The 13,914-nt window shown below is 44.6% G+C and overlaps 1 long non-coding RNA gene across 1 annotated transcript in view; it reads left to right on the top strand.

The window, feature by feature from the left end:
- Positions 1-13,914, top strand: part of LOC143771458 (uncharacterized) — an 88,084-nt gene that overhangs the window by 48,458 nt on the left and 25,712 nt on the right. The window contains exon 2 of the long non-coding RNA XR_013215094.1: positions 6,451-6,658. This is a non-coding gene — a long non-coding RNA (uncharacterized LOC143771458). The remainder of the gene's footprint in view (positions 1-6,450; positions 6,659-13,914) is intronic.

Here is a 13,914-nt window from a genome sequence, read left to right as displayed (position 1 = left end):
AAAAGATTTTTCATTGTGTATATTGAAAGCCACAGAAGGACCACCAAAGACAACTATCCATCTTCTAATGGGGGACTGGGGGGCAATTGAAGCCTCACAAATAATTTACAGTCAATTAAGGACAAGTCTCAAAACATTCCAGAGATAATAATGTTATGAGTTCTCCGATGATGTCAGCCCCCATCCAAACTATCTCCTGAAACGTGACAGACCCCCTCAAAATGAGAAGAAAGCCCAATCAAATCCCCTCCTGAAAGACCAGGGCTAAATTCTATTGTGTTGGCTGATGAGAAAATGATTCAGCCTTTATGATCGGGTAACCTACTTTGAAGGTCATGTGTTATCGCTTGTTCGCACCCCTCTCAAAAAGTCCATTCCCTTGAAAGAAGGAGACAACCGTAATCTTCAAGGTGTTGTGTGATGATTGCTGGCTCTCAAACCACCAAAGGGTTTTCAGCCCCCATACAAACTCCATTGTGAAAGATGGCATCGCCATTCTAAAGCGTTGGGTGATGAAGGGAAGAGGATTCAACCTCAATCGTTGGGTCACCTATTTTGGCGGTCATGTATCACTCTCCAAAAGAAGAAGATAACCTTAATCTTCAAGGTGTTGAGTGATGAATGGTGGATGATGTTACCTCTATGGGCCATTTCTGTGGGCACATCCAAAGCCTAAAACATAGAAAAATAAACTAAAGATGGAGACAAGGCGAAGAGGAAGACCAGCAACCTGATGGCTTGATACTATCAAGATAATACTGGAGAAGACTCTTGTTGGACCCATCTAGGCTTGCACGAGATCGATCTTCCTATAGATCGTTCATCCATCAAGTGGCTAGCGATCAAGCTGAAGGCCATTAAATAAAATAATCGCCATACATAACGCTGGTTATGAAACATTTGGCGGCACCAAATGTATATGACCCTATACATGGAGACAGGACCACTGTGCGCTCCGGTCCGCGGTGAGCTATTCCACATGAGTAAGAGAGAAGCAGATGTCGGATGAGTCACCGTGTCCAGGTAATGACACAACGGTGAGATCAGGGGCCTCAGACCGCAGATTGGGAGGAGCGCCGGGCCTGCTGGCTCACGGTCAGACCCAGATGTCTGTGACCTCGTAGCCGGCAGAAGATGTCTGGGAAACATTGCAGAGCAACGGTGTAAACAATGCTGAATCTACTGTAATACTGTACACATGGCAGATTTATCTCATCCAGGGAATCAGGGCTGGAACTGAGGCTGTGGAAGCCCCCCCGAGCAAAACATGTGAGAAGCCCCCACTGTAATGAGATAAGTGGAAGATAATGTCAACCTAATTCCGTAATGTCCCTAAATAATCCCGCCATAAGAGCCAAATACTATAGCAACACACAGTAACAGTGACTGCGTGATATATGTAATAATGATAATCTTTATTTATTTAGCGCCAACATATTCCTCACTGCTGTACAACACAGTCATATGTAACATAGTTAAAGATAATACAATAAAGCGAAAATAATGACGACCCTGCTCGTGAGAGCTTACAATCTACAATGAGGTGTGGGGGAGACAAAGTACAGGAGCTAGAGGGAATGGGGGATAGATAAAGGCTGCATGAGCTGATCATCAGCCACTATTATAGTGCATTTGGGTGCGGTGGAGTTTCATGGAGAATTATGTAATAGTGTCATACAGTGCCAGTGTGATATATGTAATAGTGCCATACAGTGCCAGTGTGAAACATGTAATAGTACCATACAGTGCCAGTGTGAAACATGTTATTGTGCCATACAGTGCCAGTGTGATACTGCCATACAGTGCCAGTGTGATATTTGTAATACTGCCAGAGTGACATATGTAATAGTGTCATACAGTGCCAGTGTGATATATGTAATAGTGCCATACAGTGCCAGTGTGATATATGTAATAGTGCCATACAGTGCCTGTGCAATATATGTAATAGTGCCATACATTGCCAGTGTGATATATGTAATAGTGCCATACATTGCCAGTGTGATATATGCAAGTGTGATATATGTAATAGTGCCACACAGTACCTGTGTGATATATGTAATAGTGCCATACATTGCCAGTGTGATATATGTAATAGTGTCATACAGTGCCAAAGTGATATATGTAATAGTGCCATACAGTGCCAGTATGATATATGTAATAGAGCCATACAGTGCCAGTGTGATACATGTAATAGTGCCATACAGTACCAGTGTGATATATGTAATAGTGTCATACAGTGCCAGTGTGATACATGTAATAGTGCCATACAGTGCCAGTGTGAAACATGTAATAGTACCATACAGTGCCAGTGTGAAACATGTTATTGTGCCATACAGTGCCAGTGTGATACTGCCATACAGTGCCAGTGTGATATTTGTAATACTGCCAGAGTGACATATGTAATAGTGTCATACAGTGCCAGTGTGATATATGTAATAGTGCCATACAGTGCCAGTGTGATATAAGTAATAGTGCCATACAGTACCTGTGCAATATATGTAATAGTGCCATATATTGCCAGTGTGATATATGTAATAGTGCCATACATTGCCAGTGTGATATATGCAAGTGTGATATATGTAATAGTGCCACACAGTACCTGTGTGATATATGTAATAGTGCCATACATTGCCAGTGTGATATATGTAATAGTGCCATACAATTCCAGTGTGATATATAAAAAAAAAAACACAAAAATTGAGCTTAACTTGAGTTGGTACACATGCAGAGGTTAAATGCATGTTCACATTGGCCACAAAACATTAAAACCTACAAGAGAAAAAAAGTAAGCAAAAACCCTGATATAACTAAGTAAAAAAGCAAAAGTGCATTTAAATAACACAGAGTTTTTAGTAATACTGTTTTTTGATCAAAAAATAGCACAAAAGCCATCCCACCTCGTCAAGGTAACTCTGATCGGGACAGTCCTACACTGTCTAATATTAAAACCTTACCATGTGTCAATGTTGACCTCAGTGTGAATAAGGGCAGACAAAAGGACTGGGCCCAACCAGTGAAACAGCAGACTGGGGAAGCCTTAAGGTACCGTCACACTAAACGATATCGCTAGCGATCCGTGACGTTGCAGCGTCCTCGCTAGCGATATCGTTTAGTTTGACACGCAGCAGCGATCAGGATCCTGCTGTGATGTCGCTGGTCGCTGAATAAAGTCCAGAACTTTATTTGGTCGTCCGATCGCCGTGTATCGTTGTGTTTGACACCAAAAGCAACGATACCAGCGATGTTTTACACTGGTAACCAGGGTAAACATCGGGTTACTAAGCGCAGGGCCGCGCTTAGTAACCCGATGTTTACCCTGGTTACCAGCGTAAAAGTAAAAAAACAAACAGTACATACTCACCTGCGCGTCCTCCAGCGTCTGCTTCCTGCTCTGACTGAGATCCGGCTCTAAAGTGAAAGTGAAAGCAGAGCGGTGACGTCACCGCTGTGCTGTTAGGGCCGGAGCTCAGTCAGTGTCAGGAAGCAGACGCTGGGAGACGCGCAGGTGAGTATGTACTGTTTGTTTTTTTACTTTTACGCTGGTAACCAGGGTAAACATCGGGTTACTAAGCGCGGCCCTGCGCTTAGCAACCCGATGTGTACCCTGGTTACCCGGGGACCTCGGCATCGTTGGTCGCTGGAGAGCGGTCTGTGTGACAGCTCTCCAGCGATCAAACAGCGACGCTGCAGCGATCGGCATCGTTGTCGCTATCGCTGCAGCGTCGCTTAATGTGACGGTACCCTTATATATAATCTCAAGCTCAGAAACAGGGAGGCCACACCCTGGCTTGCACAGAATGCAACAATACAGAGAAAAAAAAAACACAAAAATTGAGCTTAACTTGAGTTGGTACACATGCAGAGGTTAAACGCATTTTCACATTGGCCACAAAACATTAAAACCTACAAGAGAAAAAAAGTAAGCAAAAACCCTGATATAACTAAGTAAAAAAGCAAAAGTGCATTTAAATAACAGAGTTTTTAGTAATACTGTTTTTTGATAAAAAAATAGCACAAAAGCCATCCCACCTCGTCAAGGTAACTCTGATCGGGACATTCCTACACTGTCTAATATTAAAACCTTACCATGTGTCAATGTTGACACATGGTAATATCCAGTGTGATATATGTAATAGTGCCATACAGTGCTAGTGTGATATATGCAATAGTGCCAGTGTGATATATGTAATAGTGCCATACAGTGCCAGTGTGATATATGTAATGGTGCCATACAGTGCCAGTGTGATATATGTAATAGTGCCAGAGTGATATATGTAATAGTGCCATACAGTACCTGCGTGATACATGTAATAGTGCCATACTGTGCCAGTGGTATATACAGTTGTGCTCAAAAGTTTACATACCCTGGCAGAATTTTTGCTTTCTTGGCCTTTTTTTCAGAGACTATGAATGATAACACCAAATCTTTTTCTCCACTCGTGGTTAGTGGTTGGATGAAGCCATTTATTGTCAGGCTACTGTGTCTTCTCTTTTAAAATCATAATGACAACCCAAAGCAACCCAAAGATCACACCGTGCTGCCACCAATATGTCACAGATCCCACCGTGCTGCCACCAATATGTCACGGATCCCACTGGCTATGGCAGGGATCCCACCAATCTGTCACGGTCCATGGGAAGATACCTTTATCATCCCCACCACTCACAACAATTTGTCACGAACCGAGATTGTTTGGTTGCCCCTGGTTCCTTCTGAAGGGGATTTATCTATATCCCACTTCCCGGGACGCTTTGGAACTTGCAGCTCTCTGGCACCCCCCTTACCCTAAGGTCAGTAAGGGTACTGCACCTAGGGTAATTAGTCGCCAGTAAGGCTGCCTGCTATGTACTGGCTATTGGGCTCACTGCAGCGAGGGCAATATAACTACTCCCACACAGGCGGGAACAATAATCATCAACGCCGCCGTCGCTACAAAGCCTCCCAAACGCACAGTATGCTGCCACCAGCTCTGATTCTCTTAGGATTAACGGGTCCGGAGCCAACCCAAATCAGTAGTGTAATTCACTTCAGAGGATGCGACAGTTCATTTAGAGCAAGGAGAGACAAGCTAATAAATTGTATATTCTACTCAAAAAAAGGTAGGCAGTGTTTACAAAGTATAAAAAAATATTATAAAGAAGACAAATCATGTGTACGTTACAATTACAAATAAAAGAAGGATTAAGATTGAAAAAACACATAGCGTTCAGATCATTTCATATCATCATGGCTGGCCTGTGGGCTTTGTAGGATGCACACATCTAGATGCATGTCACATCTATAGAGCTGCAGGACCCCGGACACAAAAAGATGCTGCCAGAATGCTGTCTCACTAAGTTATTCTAGCCCCAAACTCAGGCACTCCCCCTGTGGTGACATCACTTAGAGGCTGACACCTCCCCTTTACTTAGAGCTATGTTAACTATTTTTATGCATAACTTGCTGTGTGAACCTCACATAAGTACGACACCATCCGGAATATATAATTCTTATATCCCTAGCCCGGGTCGGTGACACCATATATCATATTAATAGAACAAAGAATCTCAACAAAGAAAGCACCAGTTTTGGCCAGTATTCGATGGGAGGGGGGGGGGAATGAGGAGTCTAGGGAGAATTGTCTGCCCAGCATAGAACCATAAAAAATCTTCAGGGGGGATTTAGGATTCACACACACACAGCAGGCAGAGTGAGAAGAGGGGGGGTCAGAATGGCCTGCAGCGTGTGTCTTGTAAAGTTATGTAGATACTCAAACATGGCATATTCACATTATCATGACATATGTAATAGTGCCATACAGTATCAATGTGATATATATAACAGCGCCTGTGTAATACATGTAATAGCTCCATCTCGTGCCTATATAATATGTGATAATATACTGTACCATAATATGATGAAAGTTATCAGGGATGGACTAGTTATGATGAAGAGGTGGATGGGGGCCTAATTAGTGGCCTATATGATGGTTACACTGTAAGTATACATGTTCCTCTCCAATAAGGCTGCACAAATGTGCTGAGCAATTACATAAACAGAAATCCCCAAAATAAAGTCCCTGATACTCTAGTCACACCTCAGTAGTCCAGTCTGTTGGTTGGAACCTGCCTGTTTTTGCCTGTACTCCGCAGTAACTACCCATCCATTCTGCTCATGCAAACCTTGCAAGATTGTACAGCTTTGGATGTGAGTGGAGTACAAAACATCATGAACCTCTGATATCCTGTAAGATACACCAGATGACTCTATATCCATGTTCTGATCAATATGAAGGGTTCCCATCAGTGAGGCGTAGGGTCAGATTTTGGGAATAAAGGGTGTGGTGAAACAATGGGTTATAAGGAGCTCCCGAGGGTCTCAGCGGGACTGCTCAGCAGGGCCAGCCGCTAAGTGAGGTGACTCAGCCAGGTGTCCAGTAATATTAATATTACACATCCTTCCTTTCACAGATCAGGTGGAGTCGGATGCACAAGGATATTTCCAAGTCCTGCCAAAAACAGACTAAGCAAGGAAAAGCGGGCGGGAAGTCACAAGGAGGCATCCTGGAGGAACGGAGGACAGAAAATTCATCTTGGACTCCACTCACCACCAAAGCTGCATACACATATCTGCTGGATGAATGATAGCACCATCTGCTGCCCTCTGGTGGTGCAGCAGGTACTGAGCATGCTCTGTTTTCCTGCATTGTGGAGGAGGGGTAGTAGTGTATCTAAGCTCAGTGTGCGTGATACTATCTGCTGAGCTATCCTACCCTATGTGTGGAGCGGGGACTGCCCCCGGCCATTGGTGCAGTTATTACAGGTGTGTGAATGCCAAGTGTAATAACGGATCTCGCTGGCATCAGTCCTCCTCATCTAACCGTCACCCATGTGCCTGGTGCCCGGGGGTATAACCGGCAAGGCTAAGAGGCCACACACATGAAATCTGACTTATAGAGGATGTTTTGTTCCAGACGCTCACAGTGCTCCCGTAATAGGACCAGTTATTGAAGTGGCACTGAATATAGGTGTGTATTTTCTGTGCCATGTTTGGGGGCTGGTGAGAGGAGGGTACTGGCGTCTGGCACTTTGGCACATTTCTGTAGGTGAGGATAGTGGACCCATTCTCTTGCACTAGGGGTCATTCACAAGCTGCCCCGTCTCCTATTCTGGAAAGTGACTATAAAAGGGTAAATAGCTAAATAAATCACGGTTCCCCGCTCTCCTGTAGTGATCGCGGTGTGGGCTGAGCGGTGGCCGTGCGGTTCTGCCGCTGTTACTGGTTCATTTGTATAGCCTCGGTCATGGGTCGGGGACTGGAGCCTTTCCTGCTCATATCGGCCTTCTCTGGGTCATAGTTTCAGCGCTGGTTATAATTACGGATCGGGAAGACGCTGCTGTCATCAGCATGTGAGACTAATGGCGGGATTAGCGAGATCAAAGACACTTGGCAGCAGTCAGTCAGCACCCGGGCCGACACTGATCTGCTCTTGGACCACCTGACATGGCATGAAGTAGGCATGGGGAAGCCCGCACTAAGGTCCCAGATATACTGAAAAAAGAGGGTGTTATAGTATTGTCTAAAAATGAACCATACGGCGCTGCTTAGTTGCTCCAAGTGAATAAGCAGCAAATATATGGACGAGATCACTCCCAATCGTCCCAGAAGTGGTTAGTCAAAGAAAGCTATATATAATATTTGCGCTAAGGACACCTATATGAAGCCATAAATAGTTAAAATGCTAGGACATGTCATAAGCAAGGTTCTTCGTTAAAGACTAGGATTAACAAGATGTGTTTGCCTTAATATCAAGGTAAAGGAAAACTGTATCCAGTGCTGGCATGCGGAAAGGTCCTTCACTCATGCACTTAAAGGTTGGTGTCTGAAGCCTTCTCTGAATCTCTGTTCCAAAAATATCCAATATGTTGCAGAGCAAATGGTGGTATAGGAGACGCTGTCCCGGCCGGTGACTAGCGTACTCCCCCAGAGCTTGGTGACTGCCGTGAACAGGCAGTGGCGGCCGCGTGTGTGTATAGCTAAAGCCGAGAAGGTGCAGGACCTTGTGTGACGTCACAGTCACGTGATGTGTACACGTGACCAGCTACAGAGCTGCGGAGCTACGAATAGCACACAGGACCAACTAATCCTACGTGTTTCAGAGTCACTGACTCCTTCATCAGGGATGGTGCTGTGTGCAGGATGTGTGCTTTATATAGCGTGCCGCTTTTTTTTTTTTTTTTTTTTAATATTGCTCATTGGATAAAAGCAAACAGTTCTATCTCCGTGTTTAGACCATGGGGTGCCAGAGTATCCAGTTCAAATATGTACCTCATTTCTTCTCTTGACATTTGGTGAATAAAGTTGCCACCCCTCCAGTCTTTTTTTCACTATTTTCAGTCCAGTGACTGAAATGTCCTCAAGTGAACCTCCGTGATATTTGGCAAAATGTTGAGATAAAGGGTGTTCCGAGAATTTTTTACTAATATTGCATATTTTGCTCCATATCACCACCAGTCAGTCTCCTTACCCAACTTATAGCCAAAAATGTAGCCCTTACAAAGTTCCCAAGTCTGTCTCCTTCCAAGTAGTTTTTTCAGTCATTCACCTTCCTTCTCTGGCAGCTGTCAGTACAGCCCTAAATATATTTTTAGTCTTTATCCTTCCTCCTCTGGAAAGACCAAAGTAAGTTATCTAGCCAGTCAAGTCAAGTTAGTTTCCAATCAGTTTTGTTAACTGTAATATTTCTTACAGAAAGCAGCCTCACTGGCTGAGGTGGACTCTCTAAGCACAAGGTCCAAGTGGGCACACGGGCGTCGGTGTAGCAGCTAGGTGCATCGTGGAAGCCGCAGATGAACATGTAGGAAAGGCAAACTAAAAATCTTAATAAAGTCCTTGAAGCTGCACGCAGACAGGAGACGTCTTGGAAGCTGCAGATGGACATGTAGCAGGGTTACAGGAAGCTGCAGACAGACAGGTGAAGTCCTGGAGAGCATTAACAGGAACTGTGCACAGACAACTAACAGAGTTACAAGCAAGTCTTAATTGAAAGACACAGGTGTGTGTCTTGGGAGGCCTTACATAGGCCTTGGAAGTTCAAAACATGGGAGCCCGCAGGGCTATCGGCAAAGCTCGACGTGGCAACCAAGAAAGTCTAGCGGACCAGGATGAGAGAAGGAAAGTATGGATCCGGGACAGATGTGTAACAATGTATTTCCTAGTAAGGTACTAATCAGTCTCCTTCGCCCTCTGGCAGCTTTACATGTATTGCACACTTAATAGGTTTCTAATCGGTCTCCGTTCCCCTCTATCAGATGTAAATATTGTTCCTGGGAAACTACCAGTCAATCTCCTTCCTCCTTTGCCAACTGTAAAAAAAAAGTTTCTTGGAAGGTACCAGTCTATCTCCTTCCCTCCCTGGCAGCTGTAAAATGAGTCCCCAGTAAGACTCGAAAGGGAAAATGTCATTCAGGACAAGTTTCTTTTAGATTAGGACCTCTATACAATGTGGTACACAAAGTAAACGAGGGGGCTCCTGGAAGAGGGGGACATATGTAGAAACCTCTCTCCTGGCACCTGGACTGGCATCTTAGATGGGTTTTAAGTGCAGATGTGCCCAGACCCCTGTATAGGTTTGAGGGCCTGGTACATAATCGGGTTCTCAAGAATTAGTAATTTGTTCCCCATTATCGCTGTCATGTATTATAATCAGTATTATTAACTCTCTATCATGTCTGCATCTTTTCTTCTGAGCGGAACACGTCCAAATTTGCCATTCACAATTGGTCTCCCCTCCCCCGCCGCTCACCGGGTCCTCACTGGAAGTGAACCAGGGAGAGTCATAATCAGAACCCCATGTGGAGAGAGAGGATGTGGGAAGATTTGGAGGATGGGGGGCGCTGGGTTTTCCTGGCTCCAAATTATGAAAACAGCTGGATGGTAGAAAAAGTGATGAGATGAGCGCAGGACATGGGGTCTGCGCCGTAATGTAAGCAAGATGGAGACCCCCTGACATCACAAGCGTACTGTAATAGTCATATAATGACCAGAGAAGAGATCACACACCCCATACTACAGCAGCAGCTCATCATCTATCACTGCTGACAACCAGCCTGTATAGCGTGTGTGAGGGGTTGCCAGTCTGGTCCCTTGGTACTGACATCACTGATAACTGGATGACTTGCCATGATTCTCGGCTTCCAGCTCAGTGGTGTACGGGGTTTTCTCTTAACAGCTAAGATTCTCAGAATTTTATGTTTCTACTTAAAATAGAAAAAAAGAAGTACATTTCTGGAATTAATTTTAATTTTACGTCCGACGTGTTCAGTGCAGCCTGACGGTTCCCGTCCTGGCCAGTGTCCAGAGCCTCCAAACCAGCACTTCTGGGAGATGAGGAGTCTGGATGGGCTCCAGTCGTGGCTCTCCACTTCCCATGAGTAATATTTGCAGAAGGAGAAGATCCTCTGCGTCACTGCGAGGGCAACATGACGGTGACATCCGAGCGGCCGGGACTTCCTACTCCATTGTCACCTCCACAAAAATGGGTGAGCCTCAAGACGACAGAGCAGAATTTCGGAAATGAGGAGAAGCGGATGACAGCTGGACGCATCAGCATGAAAGTGAGCGTCACGCGACGTGTGCTGGAGGCCTTGGATGTCACACTGGTCAGAGAGAAGAACCAGCTGGTGGCTCTGGCTCACAGTGTCCTGGGGCAGTCATCTGGGAAAGCCCTGTAGATGATTCCATAGAGGTGTCTTCTCCCTGGCATCTAGATCTATGCTCATCCTGGGCCGCCTGCTTCATGAATGAGGACATGTCGCTTATTTACTTACCTTACCAACATTGTTATTAGCAAAATAGAGACAGGACAGTGTCGCCCCGAGTATGCCCAAACTTTAAGGAAACACACTTTCTAAGGCTCTCAGGGACATCTTCTCAATTTTACTTCCATCTGACTCCTTTCCTAATGATCGACTTCTCTGCCCCGCCCGGGCCTCCATCATGGTAATGAATCAGTAAGGACTGGACAGAAATATTCTGACCACCATCTTCCAGCTGTCTCCGTTGGTGTCACATTCACCATCACCGGATACTTCGTATCAAATCCTAAGGAGATTTTCAGGTCTAACACAAGAATGTGGTGTTACAGCTGGGCGCCCCCATCTCGCTGAGTCACAGTACTCAGAATAGTCATCGTGAGATTGTGGATCCCATAATAATCTCTTTATTTATATAGCGCCAACATATTCCGCAGCGCTTTACAGTTTGCAAACATTATCATCGCTGTCCCCGATGGGGCTCACAATCTAAATTCCCTATCAGTATGTCTTTGGAATGTGGGAGGAAACCGGAGAACCCCGAGGAAACCCACGCAAACACGGGGAGAACATACAAACTTCTTGCAGATGTTGTCCAAGGTGGGATTTGAACCCAGGACTCCAGTGCTGCAGCGCTAACCACTATTCATGGAGATGGTGTCCTCCATCGACTGAAATTAAATGATTCTTGCCCCTCACAGAAATCTTACAGCAGGCTGTAGTTGCCCTTTAGTGTGTCCTCTGTGATAATCCTATTTCCCCTGTGACATCACCATGTGCAGGGCAATGCCCACCATTAACATGCCAGGTCTCATTATCAGTAAATCACAAGTAAAAGCTTTTAGGAGGTCACTGTCTACCTCCCACCATCCACAGCCGCCTGATTTATGGCATCTCACCAGCTCCCTGACGGGGCCTTTCAGAGGAGCATTAAAGTTTATCCTCTGTACATTATTACCAACATTATAGGTTCATGGCTTTCTGCTAATGGATCCTACAACACACATATACAGTATATATACAGGGGTTCGACAAAATAATGGAAACACCTAACGTTTTTGCATTATAATCTTCGAACATGTTATAAACATGCAAACCGTGACATATGGTAATGTTTTGTAGTTGATTATTTGTGTTATGTGATATGTGTATGTAAATTAACTGTTTGTTTTGCAGAATTGTAAGAACATTGATGAGAACCTGATACCAATGGCAGACCTCCATATTGTTGGTGCTCGTATGGCAGGCGCTAGTGTAACAGAAAGTGCCCGAATGCTTGGCGTGTCAAGAGGTACTGTCTCCAAAGTAATGACCGCGTTTGAAAGAGAAGGAAAAACATCCGCAGCAAAGCACATGTCCGGACGAAAGTCAAAGTTGACTGAGAGAGACCATCGGACTCTAAAGCAAATTGTGAGAGAGGATCGCAAGACCACGGCTCCGAAAATCACTGCTGAGCTCAATGAACACCTACAGAACCCAGTTTCCATGAAAACTGTTCGTCGGGAGCTGCACAAATCTGGATTCCACGGAAGAGCTGCAATTAGAAAACCGCTGCTCTCAATGACAAATGTTTCCAAGTGTTTAGAGTGGTGTAGAAACCTCCAGAATTGGTCCCTCGAGCAGTGAAAACATGTGATATTCTCAGATGAATCATCGTTTACCCTATTTCCGACCTCGGAATGTCCGTTTGGAGACAGCCGAAAGAAGCATTCCATCCAGACTGCCTTCTCCCAACCGTAAAACATGGTGGAGGTTCTGTGATGATCTGGGGTGCTATTTCGTGGAGATCCGCCGGGCCAATGATATCCCTTCATGGAAGAATTAACAGCCGAGATTATTTAGGCATTTTAGGCGACCAAGTGCATCCAATGGTTTAAGCACTGTTCCCGGAGGGGAACGCCATCTTTCAGGATGATAATGCACCAATTCATACAGCTAGAATCGTTAAAGCATGGCACAAGGAACATACTAATGAAGTTGAGCATCTCATCTGGCCCCCACAATCCCCAGACATCAACATTATTGAGCATTTATGGTCGATTTTAGAGATTCAAATTAGACGTCGATTTCCGCCGCCATCGTCGCTCAAAGAACTGGAGAGTGTTTTAACTGCAGAATGGGCTAACAATTCACACCTTGTATGAATCCATACCTCGTAGAATTGAGGCTGTAATCGCTGCAAAAGGTGGACCTACACCATATTAAACTAACTTTTGTTGATGTTTCCAGGTGTTTCCATCATTTGGTCGAACCCCTGTATATACATATGCACAGTGCCTTGCGAAAGTATTCGGCCCCCTGAAACTTTACAACCTTTTCCCACATATCATGCTTCAAACATAAAGATACCAAATGTAAATTTTGGATGAAGAATCAACAAGTGGAACACAATTGTGAAGTTAAACAAAATTTATTGGTTATTTTAAATTTTTGTGGAAATTCACAAACTGAAAAGTGGGGCGTGCAATATCATTCGGCCCCTTTACTTAATACTTTGTTGCAAACCTTTTGCTGCGATTACAGCTGCAAGTCGCTTGGGGTATGTCTCTATCAGTTTTGTACATCGAGAGACTGAAATTCTTGCCCATTCTTCCTTGGCAAACAGCTCGAGTTCAGTGAGGTTTGATGGAGATCGTCTGTGAACAGCAGTTTTCAGCTCTTTCCACAGATTCTCGATTGGATTGAGGTCTGGACTTTGACTTGGCCATTCTAACACCTGAATATGTTTATTTGTGAACCATTCCATTGTAGATTTTGCTTTACGTTTGTTATGTTTGCTTGATGGAAGACAAATCTCCGTCCCAGGTCTTTTGCAGACTCCCAACAGGTTTTCTTCAAGAATGGTCCTGTATTTGGCTCCATCCATTTTCCCATAAATTTTAACCATGTTCCCTGTCCCTGCTGAAGAAAAGCAGGCCCAAGCCATGATGCTGCCACCACCATGTTTGACAGTGGGGATGGTGTGTTCAGGGTGATGAGCTGTGTTGCCTTTACGCCAAACATATCTTTTGGCATTGTTGCCAAAAAGCTCGATTTTGGTTTCATCTGACCAGAGCACCTTCTTCCACATGTTTGGTGTGTCTCCCAGGTGGCTTGTTGCAAACTTTAAACGACACTTTT

This window comes from Ranitomeya variabilis, chromosome 1, assembly GCF_051348905.1.
Source record: "Ranitomeya variabilis isolate aRanVar5 chromosome 1, aRanVar5.hap1, whole genome shotgun sequence".
In the NCBI taxonomy this organism is placed as follows: Eukaryota; Metazoa; Chordata; class Amphibia; order Anura; family Dendrobatidae; genus Ranitomeya; species Ranitomeya variabilis.
The sequence above is the reverse complement of the archived record's forward strand: the minus strand, read 5'-3'. Positions and strand labels throughout refer to the sequence as shown.